At 40.8% G+C, this 12,084-nt stretch overlaps 1 protein-coding gene across 1 annotated transcript in view; it reads left to right on the forward strand.

Annotated features, from left to right (window-relative positions):
- Positions 1 to 60: 60 nt before the first annotated feature.
- The window catches only part of LOC149457471 (membrane-spanning 4-domains subfamily A member 4A-like), a 57,541-nt gene continuing 45,517 nt past the window's right edge, over positions 61 to 12,084 (forward strand). Inside the window, exon 1 of the mRNA XM_089683689.1 lies at positions 61 to 5,364. The gene's annotated coding sequence lies outside the window, so the exon portion shown is untranslated. The remainder of the gene's footprint in view (positions 5,365 to 12,084) is intronic.

The following is a 12,084-nucleotide window of genomic DNA, read 5'->3' on the forward strand; positions in this document are numbered from 1 at the left end:
CATTCAAAGAAATGCATGTCTAACAAAATATGCACTTATTTGCATGTTCATGAGGGAAATAAGTATTTGATCCCCTATCATTCAGCAGGATTTCTGGCTACCTTTCATACAGGTAACAAGTTGAGATTAGAATCAGTCTCTTAAAGGGAGTGCTGCTAATATCATTGTTTCCTGTATAAAAGAAACCTGTCCACAGGAGCAATCAAACAATCAGATTCCAAACTCTCAACCATGGCAAAGTCCAATGAGCTGTCCAAGGACTTCAGGGACAAGATTGTCCCTGAAGGTGACAACAGTTAGTGCAATCATTCGCAAATGGAAGAAACACAAAACAATTGTCAGTCTCCCTAGGTCTGGCGTACCATGCAAGATCTCACCTCGTGGAGTGTCAATGATCATGAGAACAGAGAAATCATCCCAGAGCTACACGTGAGGATCTTGGCAATGATCTCCAGGCAGCTGGGACAACAGTCACCAAGAAAACAATTGGTAACACACTACGCCGACAAGGATTGAAATCCTGCAGTTCCCACAAGGTCCCTCTGCTCAAGAAAGCACATGTCCAGGCCCGTGTGAAGTTTGCCACTGAATATTTGAATGATGCAGAGGAGGACTGGTTGAAAGTGTTGTGGTCAGATGAGACCAAAATCGAGCTCTTTGGCATCAACTCAACTCTCCGTGTTTGGAGGAGGAAGAATGCTGCTTATTACCCCAAGAACACCATCCCAACTGTCAAACATGGTGGTGGAAACATTCTGCTTTGTGGGTGTTTTTCTGCTAAGGGGACAGGACAACTGCACTGCATCAAAGGGACAATGGACGGGGCAATGTACCGTCAAATCTTGGGTGAGAACCTTCTTCCCTCAGCTAGAGCATTGAAAATGGGTCGTGGATGGGAGTTCCAGCATGACAATGACCCAAAACACACGGTCAAGGCAACAAAGGAGTGGCTCAAGAAGAAGCACATTAAGGTCCTGGAGTGGCCTAACCAGTCTCCAGACCTTAATCTGATTGAAAATCTGTGGAGGGAACAAAGTTCAAGTTGCCAAACGTCAGCCACCAAATTTTAATGACTTGGAGAGGATCTGCCAAGAGGAGTGGGCCAAAATCCCTCCTGAGATGTGTGCAAACCTGGTGCCAAACTACAGGAAATGTCTTACCTCTGTGATTGCCAACAAGGGATTTGCCACCAAGTACTAAGTCATGTTTTGTGAAGGGGATCAAATACTTATTTCCCTCATGAACATGCAAATCGGTGCAGAATTTGTTAGACATGTATTTCTTTTGAATGTTTTGTTGCTATTCTGTCTGTTACATTCAATTTTTAGACTGATCATTTCTTTTTGAGTGGGCAAACCTTCACCCAAACACTAACCCTGGCACTGACCTAGATCAAATCTTGATCTAGGTATTTTTTTTTTTTTTTTTTTTTTACAAACACTTTTTTTTTTCCCTCTCTGAAAGGACAGAGAGAGATACAATGTATCTCTCTCCTCCATGCAGAGAGAGAAAACAAGTGGGTCGGGCTTCACAGTGACTGATCACTGTGATATCCAATCAGAGGCTTTCACAGCGGTTATATGACCCGGTAGTTCTGGGATACCTGGAGCACAAAGTCCTGTGGGGCCACTAATTTACGCACGCTCTGCTCCAAGGTGTTAAAAACAGCAATGTCCCACAGGAGCCTGTATAGTCCTTACAAAGATGGCTGGAATGTAGTTAAGAGTAGCAGGGTCATTATTTGTGCAGCTGGTGAGGAATTAAACCCAGGATTCATCAATGATAAATCAAGATACCGTGAATGAAAACAATATCCACTTCCATGCAAAGCTATAACTGCATAGCCAGTGACTGGTGACAGTGACTCTGAGCGATCAGTGATCATGTGATTTCTCAGTTCTTGGAGTTAGAGCTGCAGCATTCCACCAATGCTGCAGCATAGTAGTATTTTTTTTTTAAACCCCAAACTTCTGCTTTAATGCTAAATCCCCATTTGCTGGGTTCCTGTTAGCCTTTTCAAAAGTGCGATTCACACATGGAAATGCATGTTGCAGATAGGGCACCCTATTCACTTGACTGTTCAATAATGGGCTGCCCTATATATGCTTGTCATGCCAAAGAAGCCCAGGGACCAAAATTTTGGCCTTGAGCCAGGTATTTTGCCACAGTTCTTGGTCATTATGTCACGTGACAATCGTGGCAAAATTGCGCCACAGTTGGAGTGTCATTCAGTATGAATGACACCCAAATGTGTGTCATGCATTTTGCCACAATTTGGAATTGCCGTGATTCTGCCTGTGATTCCAAATTGCCTAGGTGAAAATGGCCTAAACTTAGTCCTTCATCAGGATCTGCTTTCGGCATGTTTCTTTTAGTACAGATTCCCTTTAAGGTCATTGTAATGTAAGCTACCACCAAGAGTAGTCGGGATATCAGTTACCAGCTGTAATGTGTTCTGCGGGGTGTTAAAACTGTCAGCTTATCTCAGAAGCACTTTGATCCTTGAAAATATTCTGCTGAGTCTGAGCAGGTGTAATCTTCTACTCCATGAGTCGTATGACTTTCCCAGGCTATTGGGAAAGACAACATCTGCCATATGACAATTGCTCAATAAGTCACAATGGCCCACCTTCAGAGGTGACTGTATAGATCGAAGATAATTTATTACTCAAAGTTTAAAGTTACTGGATTGCACACAGGTGCCAAAAGGTTCAAGTGTGCTATAAGCAGCTAGGATTTTTGTGGCGAATGTCCCTAAAGATGAACCACCCCTTTAAACCAGGCACCTTGAATTGTTTGTGTCTCTGCCCACCCTTCTTTACAGTCCAGCTCTGGGAAACATACCAACATCCCTTGGAGTGGGGCTGCCTCCACACTGCAAGGGTTAACCGATCAATTTTTATCTAAGGCTGGCCATACATTATATAATTTCCTTTAGATCTTCCTTCAACTATATAGTGTGAGGGCCTGCCTAATTGGATACAATTGAAAGTGTTGTTTAGGTTTGACTTCATATTATATGGTTTTTGGTAAATCTAAAGCAAAAGTCTCTAGAAAATTGTATAAAAGTATGGCCAGCCTAAAAAGCACTTTTACCTCCGCTCTCCCTGACGATGGCGCTCCCCATACTGCGGCAGTGGATTGTCCCTTGGCGTCATCACATCCGATGCATCCTAATGATGGCAAGATTTTAGACTACTGGAGCAAGAAGATGCTGCAGGGAGGATCGTTGTACATAAATCTTCTTTTCTGTATCCCACTAGACCAGTGTTTCTCAACTCCAGTCCTCATGGACCCCCAACAGGTCATGTTTTCAGGATTTCCCTCAGATGAAACCGCTGTGGTAGTTACTAAGGCAGTGAAACTGATCAAATCACCTGTGCAAAATAATGGAAATCCTGAAAACATGACCTGTTGGGGGTCCATGAGGACTGGAGTTGAGAAACACTGCACTAGACCTAAATGAGCGATTAACCCACTGCATGTGATAACTTTAAGCATTTGAGCACTGGAAGGTTGTACCCCCTTCATGGCCAGGCCATTTTTTGCTATTCAGCACTGTGCTACTTTTATCTGGTAACTGCGTGGGTCAGGCAACCCTATACTCAAATGAAGTTTATATAATTTTTCTTACAAATAAAGCTTTCTTTTGGTGGTATTTGATCACCGCAGGTTTTTTTTTAATTTATATAAATGAAAAATTAAAAAAAAAAATTCCTTTCTGCTATAAAATATATCCAATAACAAAATCAAATTTCTTCATAAATTTATGCCAAAATGTGTTCTGCTACATGGCTTTGTTTATGTTGTCTACAAAAGACTGGATATATAGCGGAATTTATGTTGTCTACAAAAGACGGGATATATAGCGGAATTGAAATATTTTTTATATTAGTAATGGTGGTGATCAGTGCCACAAAAATGCAGTGGACAATCTGACACTGACTGGGTGGGAGATACCATATATGGACATAACTCTAAGCAGTTGTGGCCAGCTTCTCCTAAGAGCTCATAAAAAAGAAAAACAATTATAACGCCACATTATTATAATTTTAGTCAACTTTTATCTAAAAAAAATTGTCATCATGCAGTATCACACAGTACAATCCATTATTATGAGTATACAGAGGTTAGACAACTCAGTCTCGTGAAGCCTGAGATTGAGCTCTGCAGTCATTTTTGCAGCAGTTGTTTTCTTATTCCGAGTCACAGTCCTGTGCAATGTCTTTTTGTCTCTTTCGGTCAGTTGACCATGTTGACTGCGCTTATGCTTATCAGATGATGTTTTTCCGGAAACTATTATAACCTTCAATACTGCACTTTGTAAGACCTCATCTGGAATATGTAGTTCAGTTTTGGGCACCAATTCACAAAATGAACATTGGGGAACTGGAGAAAGTACAGAGAAGGGCAACCAAACTGATACGAGGCATGGAGGAGATCAGCTATGAGGAAAGATTAGAGGAACTGAATTTATTCTCTCCTGAGAAGAGAAGATTAAGGGGGGATATGATCAACATGTATAATACATAAGGGGGGGATATGATCACCATGTATAATACATAAGGGGGGAATATGATCTCCATGTATAATACATAAGGGGGATATGATCTCCATGTATAATACATAAGGGGGGATATGATCAACATGTATAATACATCAGTGGTACTGCCATTTGCAAATGCTATAACTTTCATGTAAACTAATTAATTTACACATATTAGGATTTTTTTTGTAGCAAAGACATGTCGCAGAATACATTTTGGCCTAAATTTATGACAAAATTAGATTTTTAAAATTTTTTTTTACTGGATATGTTTCATGGCAAAAAGTCAAATACAGTATATTGGTTTTTTCCTCAAAATTCTTGTTTTTTTTTGTTTATAGTGCAAAAAATAAAAACCGCACAGGTGATCACATACCACCGAAAGAAAGCTCTATTTGTGGTGAAAAAAAGGACGTAAATTTCATCTGGTGCACCTAAATGAAATTTACATCCTTTTTTTCATGCATGACCGCGCAATTGTTAATTGCAGCACTGTATCACAAAATATGGCCTGGTCAGGAAGGGGGATAAATCCTCTGGAGGGTGAGTGCTTAATCTAAAGGAGGATTGATATAAATGCATGGTTGTGTTGATCGTTTTTGTATGCATATCATAATTATACCCGCTTCTGGTAACATAAAAAAAGACTCATCAGAGGCGATAGTTATAGGGTTAATGTTTATACATTAGTAGGAATATATGGCCATAAAATGACGCTGCTGCTGATAAGAACTGAGTACAGTAACTCCAATAAAGGTTTGTAACTAGCAAGGCATCTATCTACATTGACAGCGAACAAGAGACCAAGCAAGACGTATGTAAGTCTATGAGATTGTACCTTTGTCGTCCCAATGGTTGGAGCTGGCCTCTTCTCTCACTATAGGACCTGTTCATAAAGATTAGGAAAATGGATGGTTTGTTTCACTATACTTCAACCCCTACTATATGGCCAATTGGGCTCCTGCCTATCCAGTGTTTCATTCTAGAAATAAGGGTGTCACTATAGTTGGTGCTGGAACATTGCTGGTGGGATCTGCTTCTGTTGACGCATCTGACAGGTTCCACCATTGCAGGCGATGAGGTCAGACTCCTAATCATTTTTTGGTGAATTGAGCCAGTTACTTTCTCCCAAATGGGATCATGTTGGAAGTGTCTGATCTCTGGTGGGACCCTTTATTATGCCAATCTTTGCTTCATGGCTGTGTTACTAGCTTGTAAATGTTGGTACAGGTTGATATGTAACTCCAATACAATTTTTTCATTGTTGGTAGAGTAAGGAAAAATTAGGACTTTTGTCCTAATGGGGTGATTTCATCTTACGTTCCTTCCCAAAGATCTAGTGCTTTGAAAAAAATATCCATACCCCCTGAAATTGTCCACATTTTGTCATGTTACAACCAAAAACCTACATTTATTTTATTGGGATTTTATGTGACAGACCAACACAAAGTGGCACAATTGTGAAGTGGAAGGAAAATGATAAAATTGTTTTCAAAATATCTGAAAAGTGTGGCGTGCATTTGTATTCAGCCCCCTTTTACTCTGATACCCTTAACTAAAATCTAATGGAACCAATTGCCTTCAAAAGTCACCTAATTAGTATTAGTCCACCTGTGTGTAATTTAATATCAGTATAAATGCAGATGTTCTGTGAAGCCATCAGAGGTTTGTTAGAGAACATTAGTGAACAACAGCATCATGAAGGCCAAGGAACACACCAGACAGGTCAGGGATAAAGTTGTGGAGAAGTTTAAAGCAGGGTTTGGTTTTAAAAAAAAATCACAAGCTTTGAACATCTCACAGAGCACTGTTCAATCCATCATCTGAAAATGGAAAGAGTGGCACAACTGCAAACCTATGAAGACATAAAACTAAACTGACAGGTCGGGTAAGGAGAGCATTCATCAGAGAAGCAGCCAAGAGGCCAATGGTAACTCTGGAGGAGCTGCAGAGATCCACAGCTCGGGTGGGACAATATGTCCACAGGACAACTATTAGTCGTGCACTCCACAAATCTAGCCTTTTGAAAGAGTGGCAAGAAGAAAGCCATTGTTGAAAGAAAGCCATAAGAAGTCCCGTTTGCGGTTTGTGAGAAGTCCTAAAAGCAAAATGCTATGTGTGGCAGAAAACTAACACTGCACATCACCCTCAACATGGTGGTGGCAGCATCATGTTGTGGGGATGCTTTTCTTCAGCAGGAACAGGGAGACTGGTCAGAGTTGATGGGAAGATGGATGGAGCCAAAATACAGGGCAATCTTAGAAGAAAACCTGTTAGCATCTGCAAAAGACTTGAGACCGGGGTTCACCTTCCAGCAGGACAATGACCCGAAACATCCAGCCAGAGCTCCAATGGAATGGTTTAGATCATAGCATATTCATGTGTTAGAATGGCCCAGTCACAGTCCAGACCTAAATCCAATTGAGAATCTGTGTCAAGACTTGGAAATTGCTGTTCACAGACGCTCTCCATCCAATCTGACAGAGCTTGAGCGATTCTGCAAAGAAGAATGGGCAGAAATGTCCCTCTGTGTACAAAGCTGGTAGAGACATCCTCAAAAAGACTTGCAGCTGGAATTGCAGCAAAAGGGGGATCTACAAAGTACTGACTGGGGGGGGGGGGGGCTGAATAGAAATGTATAGCACACTTTTCACATATTTGTAAAAAATTTTGAAAGTTATAATTTTCTTTCCACTTCACAATTATGTGCCACTTTGTATTGGTCTATCACATCAGATCCCAATAAAATACATTTACGTTTTTGGTTGTAACATGACAACATGGGTAAATTTCAAGGGGTATGAATATTTTTTCAAGGCACTGTATATAAATGTATGAAGCCACAGTGGCGTTAATTCCAAAGCCAGATAAAGACTTAAAGTGGATGTGCCTGATATAGGCCAATTTCACTGCTAAACAGTGACTATAAAATGTTTGCAGATTCTTGCAGGGAGCCTAATGATGTAATTCCATTTGTCATACATAATGACCTAACTGGCTTTATGCCAGGGAAGTTGACATCCATCAACATAAGGAGAACACTGCTGATGATCCAAATGAGAGAATATATACCAGAGACATATGCCCTTGCATCTTTAGATACAGCTCGGGCCTTCAATTCAATCGAATGGCCGTTCTTACAAAAATCGCTGGAACATTTTGGGATTGGCAAAAAAATTTAGAAAATGGATTATTTTAATTTATAGCTAGCCATGTTTGAATTTGTTGAGGAATGGATTACTATCTTCCACAATAAGGCTACATAGAAGGACGAAGGAAGAATGCCCATTATCTTCCCATCTTTTATGCTATAGGGATAGAAACATTGGTCTTGAGTATTAGGAAATCTGAAGAATTTAAAGGAGTACTTACGGGGGATAGTAAAGAAGTAATAGGCCTTTATGCAGATGATATAATATTATATATGACAGAGACACAAAAAAATTAAAATAATAGATACATTTGGAAACTGCTTGGGTTTAAAAATTAATTGGCAGAAACCTGTTTTGATGCTAATTAATCAAGAAGCACAGGGGAATGAGGACTCATGTCCTCTGTTGAGGATAGTGGATTCATTCAAATATTTGGGCATCTATATTACTTTGAATCCAAATGAGTTTCTGGTGGCTAATGTGTATACTCTACTGGAACAGATTAAACATAAATTAGAAACATGGACAAAATTACCATTGTTGGTGGCAGATAGAGTGACAGCTAATCAAGATGTGTTACCTAAATGTTTGTATGTATTTGCTCACTCCCCTGTGATTATACCCAAATATAAAGTATATTTAGAAAGTTGAATTCTCAATTTACTAAATGTATATGGGCCAATGCTAGCACAAAATTAAAAATAACAACACTGCAACGAACAAAGCAGGAAAGCAGGGATGGCACTTCCAGATATGTTTTTTTATATTATTTGGCAGGACAATTGAAAAATTTACAGGTATGGGTACAACAAGAGGGAGGAGTGGAAAATATTTATTAACAATCCATCAATTAGATGAATTAATAGTTGGATTTGAGACAAAGTCATCAGTTACCTATGGACAGGATTCCCTTTTTTTACATTGGCAAGAGCAGTATGGAACGAGGTTAACAAACCGATAGGATTTAAACATATACCCCAGGAAACCCCAATGTGGAATAACCCATCTTTAGAACAGCTAAAGGGAATTGCAGATGGGAAATTTTGGAAACCGAGAGGGATATACTGTAAACAGCATACATGTACAAACATGGGGTTATGCAAACATTTTAATATTTGAGGAAACAACAAGGTATTCCCCATAAATTTTTTTATAAGTATTTACAACTGAGGCATGCTTTAAATGTGCACTTTGGTCAAGATTGTAGGATATCAAAACATCCCCTTATAGGAATCTTGAGGCCATAGGGACCAAAAGGAATAACATAAATAGTATATTCATTCTTATTACAAACTAAAATTGGTGGAGAACCATTGAATGTGAGGTAGAAGTGGCAAGAAAATATTCCAGTTATCTCTCTCTCTCTCTATCCATTCAGTCGTGTCCGACTCTTGGCGATTGCATGGGCCAGTGTTCAATGATATAGCATCCAACCAACGTGTTTTCGGCCTTCCTCTTTTTCTCCCCCCACAGACCATACCAAGTAATATTGCCTTCTTTAAGGAATCATATCGCATCACATGCCCAAAATAAGTCAGCTGTAATTTGACTATCTTTCCTTCTAAAGTTATTCCTGGTTTAACTCGCTCTAAAACATCTCTGTTGGTAATCTTTGCTGTCCAGGTATCCTCAATAGCCTTCTCCAGCACCATAATTCAAACGCATCAATCTTCTTTCTATTAGCTCTTTTCATAACCCAGTTTTCACACCCGTACATTGCAATAGGGAAAACTATTGTGTTTAACAGCTCGCAGTTGGTGATGAGGTTGATATCCTTACTTTTCCACAATTTTTGCATACTTAGCATGGCGTTTCGACCTAATGCGATCCATATTTTAATTTCAGGAGTGCAATCTTCTGTTTGGTTTATCACAAATCCTAGAAAACAGAAATCCTGAACACATTCTATTTCCTCTTCATCTATGTATATTTTGGTTGTTCGAGTTTTAGATGTTGTCATGATCTTTGTTTTTTTGATGTTAAGACGGAGCCCCATTTTTGCACTCTCCTCCTGTGTTTTTGCTATCAGGTGTTTCTGCCACTGAAGTTGTATCATCAGAATATCGAAGGTTATTAATATTCCTACCACCTATCTTCACCCCAATTTCAGATTCTTCTAGATCTAGTTTCCTGATGATGACCTCTGCATACAGATTGAAAAGAAAAGGGGAGAGAATACAACCTTGTCGTACACCTTTTCCAATTTTAAACCACTCAGTGTCGCCATATTGTGTCCGAACAGTAGCTTCTTGGTCGATATAAAGTGACCTTATTAACTGTACAAGGTGCATTGGCACTCCCAGTTCTTGCAATGCTTTCCATAGCTTGTCATGTACAACATAGTTGAATGCCTTGGTGTAATCAATGAAACACATGCAGATGCTTTTTTGATATTCATTACATGTTTCCATAATCCAACGTAGATTAGCAATCTGATCACGTGTACCTAGACCTCTTTGGAAACCAGCTTGTGAGTCAGGTAATTCTCTTTCAATGACTGGTCTTAGGCGCTGTTGAATAATTATTAGCAAGATTTTGCTTATGTGAGGAATCAATGCAATTGTGTGGTAATTGTTGCAGTCTTGTGAACTGCCTTTCTTTGGTAGAGAAATAAAAACTGATCTTTTCTACTCTTTTGGCCACTTCATAGTCTCCCAGATTTTCTGGCAGATTTCTTTGATCACTATTGATGGGATGGGTCTTAGCAATTCAGCTGGAATATAATCAATTCCAGGAGCTTTGTTGTTTGGTAGCTTCTTCAGTGCCCATACTACTTTCTCATTAGGTATAGCTGGCTCTAACTCTACTGGGTCCCCAATTACTGGTTCCACACTATCATTGGCTGCCAACAGCTCTTCTGCATATTCCTTCCATCTGCATTTGATGCCTTGCTGATCAATCAAGATTTTGCCATTCTTGTCTTTTATTGCTCCTTTGCGAGCAGAAAACGGAATTCGAGCTTTCTTTACCTGTGCAAAAAGATTTCTGGTATGGCCTTTTTTGCCGTCTTCTAATATTCTGCATTGTTGATCCCAATTATAACAGATAAGATATGGGAGGAGATATGTTCCTTGCACTTGGTGGTTTCACCAGCAATTCATTATAAAATGATGCAATTGTATATTATAATTCAAATGTATCTTAGTCCTACTCAGTTGTATAGAATGGGTAGGAGGACTACATCTGACTGTTTACGCTGTTATCAAAGTGAAGCAGATTTTGGTCATTTGATATGGACATGTAGGGAGGTAAGGAGGTAGTGGAGTCAAGTAACAGATAAATTATTGGAAATACTTAAAAAAGTCGGTACCTTGTATTCCAGAAGTATGCCTAATGGGTCATTTGAAGGAAAAGAAATACCGTATATACTCGAGTATAAGCCGAGTTCTTCAGCACATTTTTTGTGCTGAAAAACGCCCCCCTCGGCTTATACTCGAGTCAACATCTGCAGATAGTGGGGCGCGCCCCCCTCCGTCAAGGGGGGCGCGTACAGGGGTGGGCAGAGGGCTGCTGTCTCTTACCTGGCTCCCGATGATCCATCCAGGAAGCGCTGCTCCTTCCGTCACTCCGGCCACTCCCTCACTCCTGCCGCTCGGCTCCGCCTCCTCACCGGTAATTGGCCGCCAGAACTGTAGCTCAGGAAAGGTACACAGGTGGCCAATCACGGGCGAGGAGGCGAAGCCGAGCGGACCCGCGAAAATCGAGTGAGGGAAAAGCCGGTAAGTGTGCAGTGCAGAGGTGCTGCTGCAACCACATATGCTGGCTGCAGCAGCACCATACTGCAACAGGGGTCAGCAAGTGTCATTGGTGTCAGTGGGAGGAATAGTGCCGCATCATTGGTGTCACTGATACTAATGATGGGGCATTATTCCTCCAACTGACACCAACGATGGGGCACTATTCCTCCCACTGACACCAACGATGGGGCACTATTCCTCCCACTGACACCAATGATGGGGCACTATTCCTCCCACTGATACTAATGATGGGGCATTATTCCTCCCACTGACACCAACGATGGGGCACTATTCCTCCCAGTGATACCAATGATGGGGCACTATTCCTCCCACTGACACCAATGATGGGGCACTATTCCTCCCACTGACACCAATGATGGGGCACTATTCCTCCCACTGATACCAATGATGGGGCACTATTCCTCCCACTGACACCAATGATGGGGCACTATTCCTCCCACTGATACTAATGATGGGGCACTATTCCTCCCACTGACACCAATGATGGGGCACTATTCCTCCCACTGACACCAATGATGGGGCACTATTCCTCCCACTGACACCAATGATGGGGCACTATTCCTCCCACTGACACCAATGATGGGGCACTATTCCTCCCACTGATACTAATGATGGGGCATTATTCCTC

Source organism: Staurois parvus, unplaced genomic scaffold (genome assembly GCF_062004578.1).
Source record: "Staurois parvus isolate SC_StPar_1 unplaced genomic scaffold, SC_StPar_1.0 ptg000320l, whole genome shotgun sequence".
In the NCBI taxonomy this organism is placed as follows: Eukaryota; Metazoa; Chordata; class Amphibia; order Anura; family Ranidae; genus Staurois; species Staurois parvus.